We start from the raw sequence: 3,526 nt of genomic DNA on the forward strand, positions 1-3,526 counted from the left end.
TAAATTTATTGACAAAACTACGCAAATGTTGTTTATTTCGAGGTTTTTAAATAAGCTTTCTGAAAAGTTGGATTGTTTGAAAAAGTTTGCTCAATGCTTATAACGTTACTAGATGTTACTACCAAGGTATACAAACAACAACGGAACCTTAAAATCATTTAGAGGCTTGGTGGTGGAAGTGTTAAATTAAAATCCACTTGGGGGCAGAATGGACCACCCTTATCCTGCCTTATAAAAACAATCAAAAGTTATGAAATTTGGAATAAATTGATTATTTCACTCCTTGTAGCTTCAAAAATCACGTTTAATGCAACATTAGTTGATTTTTTACTTGTTTTGATGCTTATTTGTAAAAATAGTGTCTTATTTCAACAGTTTAACACTATTTTCAAAAATCTTTTTTTTGTTAAGTGACTATTTTTATAAAAGTTGTCTAACTTCATGGAAACTATGTTAGAAAGGTCCCTTAAGTTTTTTCTTATCTCCCTTCAAGGTTGTATTAGATGAAATGGCTTGTTTTCTAAGGTGGCCCATTCTGCCCCACAGGGTGGTCCATTCTGCCCCGCACCCTGGAAAAGTAGTCGAAAAAACATTTTTTTTAAAGTGGCTCAAAAATAGTTCTAAGCTCAAAATTTTCATCAACCAAGTATAGAACATTGAAGGGGACATCCCAAAGCATACGCCTACTACACTGAATTCATAAATTTGTATGTTTTGCTATGGTTTTTGGCGCATTTTACTTAGGCGGACCATTCAGCCCCCCCTGCCCCTAACACATTTCGAAGCGTTTTCAAACAAATGAACCAATGGATTTGAAGAAAACGAGATTTTGTGGTTTAAAAAAAGTTGCTCATCTTCCTGATGGTGCTCTGGTGCACCACTTCAAATTCTACTTTTTTGCCCCAATTCGATGTTTGTGGGTCAAAGTAAAGTATTTCCTGCATTATTGTACCAAAATTAAGCCATTTACTATTTTTACGATAAGCAAACAGCTCTGGGCGTCAGAGGGTTAAGAGTCCGCGTGGCTTACGGTTATTTTTGTTATACAGTCGACTCTCTGGCTGTCGATCTTCTTGATATCAATACTGCTCCATCTATCGATAAATTCTTCAGTCCCTTCAAACTGCATACTTCGATTGGCTTTATTCCTCGATATTTTCTCTTGCTTGAATGATCTCTACCTCGACGGTCCCTTGGATTCTGTTTGCTTTAAAAATCTCTTCCGGTTGTCAATATTGTCACTATCTCATGGCTTGCATAGACATTTTTCATTGCAAAAAGAAGCTTTGAAGGGTGTTTGACATTAGTTTGTTTTTGTTTGCTGGAGCTTGCCATGATTCTCTCCCATAGTTGGGTACCAAGAAAAACATATTTTCAATCGAGTCTTCATTTTGCATCGTTCTGTAAACTGATGATTCTCTTCCTCGACGGTCCCTTGGATATTGACAACCAGTGAGTCGACTGTATTTGAAAACACACGTAGGAGAATTTAATATTCAGGTCATACAGTCATCCCACATATTCGGAACACCCACAAATTCGGAACACTTTTGTGGTAATTTGTCAATAGAATGCAAAATGCAACTTTTCTGCCGACCCTGCTATTTTTAGGGCCTTTATTTGGACATTCTCTGGCTATTTCACTAGTAAAAGTAATACTTTTGAAACAAAAACTGCATTTCAAGACTATTTTATCCGGAGCACCAAAACACTGCCTCCAAATTTCCTGTTTCATGATTGTGGGATGTTATTGTGTCTCCCACAATTGTGGAACACTTGAATTTAACTAATATTTTCACAAAAAAAGTTATCAGACCATTCATAAAACATTACTAAGCATGAGTTTTATTGGTTTCAGAGTGCAAAGTCATTATTTTGTAAAAAATATGTACTCCTGGAGAGAAAAAAAAGTTTGTTTACATCGTAAGAAAAAAGTGTTCCGAATTTGTGGATTTCATGGGTCAATGTTTTTCTTTGAAAACTTGATATAAAACGTAAAAATGTATAGCCGGTCTATACATCAATCCATAGATCGCAAGAAAAGCTTTCACATGAAGGTAAAAGCAAATCATTATGTTTAATAAGCGATTTTATATGATTTGTTGAACATTGGCCGATCTGTAAACTGTTCCGAATATGAGGGATGACTGTACTGCCGTTCTACGCATAATTGTCCCATGTTCAAAAAAGTGCAACTGAGAAAAACGCGATTGAAATTTTTCGACCGATTTCTGTGTTTCTACGCATAATTGTCCCGTGGGTTCCTATTCGCCCTATGTGTCCCAAATCGCCCCAGTTAGCAGTTTATCAACCTTATTTGAGATTATCTTGCTATACAACTGGTAAACAAGACATAATGCTTAGTAAAACTGATGATTCCGTGTAAGAAAATACTTGGTGGGACAATTATGCGTAGAAATTTAACGATGGGACAAACAGACTTGGTGTTGTTTTTAATGAGTTTGCGATCAAAGTACCAGAATTTATGTGTTTTTCTGAAAGTACACATCAAACTTAACTTAAAAATGTCATAAAGTCAAAATCGTCCAAAACTGACATGGGACAATTATGCGTAGAACGGCAGTGTACTTCTGTAAAAAATATTCCTTAAAAAAATTAAGTTAATATCTAGCTTGATATAATTGGGAAAATGGAATTTGTGGGTAACCATTCGGGTATACGTAAATTCGGGAAAACGACCTTTCAGGTAAATGAAATTCGGGGATATGGAATTTTCGGGAAAATGATTTTCGGGGATGTGGAGTTTTCGGGAAAATGATTTTCGGGGACGTGGAATTTTCGGGGAAGTGGCACTTTCGGGGAAATGATTTTCGGGGATGTGGAATTTTCGGGGATATGGGATTCGGGAAAGTGGGATTCGGGAATGAGGGATAAAACCTATTCATGCTGTATCGTCTTATTTACGAAGATGAAAATGACGTCCAGCCATAAAGTAAAACCTATACATTTCTTTAGTATGAAAGGACCGCGACCGCGAGCTACAAGTTCCAGTTACAAGCAGGGCTGCGGAGCCTGGTAGATTTTAAAGCGACTCTGCCTCCGACTTCGGCTTCTCATAATGTAGCGAATCGAACTCCGATTCCAGCTCTTCAGGATTTTCCCTCCTATGACTATGTCAGAGGACCTGAACATGTGCCCCGGCACTCTTTTCTATTGTTCTGAATCTCACTAAGCATCTTCCGCATCCTGTCTAAGAGTTCCGTGGCCACACTGTGCCGTTTTGCCACCTGCCTTCCTTGTGTCACCTGTCATCTACCAGAAACCCCTCCTTCAGATTCTGGATCAGATCCGCTAAATCTTTTGCAACGAGTTAGAAAATACTCACAAATGTCACACATTAGCCAAAATGTCCACCTCCCTTATTTTGTGCTTTTCAAATTTGATAATATATCAATGGTTTTGATCCAAATATGTTAGGTACAGATGCCATTTTAAGTTTTGGCTGGAAGACCGTCCCCTGCTGCACAAGGAAGTTCTTTTAGTTCTTATAATTGAAATAAATAAA

The sequence above is a fragment of the Culex quinquefasciatus genome, chromosome 2 (assembly GCF_015732765.1).
Source record: "Culex quinquefasciatus strain JHB chromosome 2, VPISU_Cqui_1.0_pri_paternal, whole genome shotgun sequence".
NCBI lineage: Eukaryota > Metazoa > Arthropoda > Insecta > Diptera > Culicidae > Culex > Culex quinquefasciatus.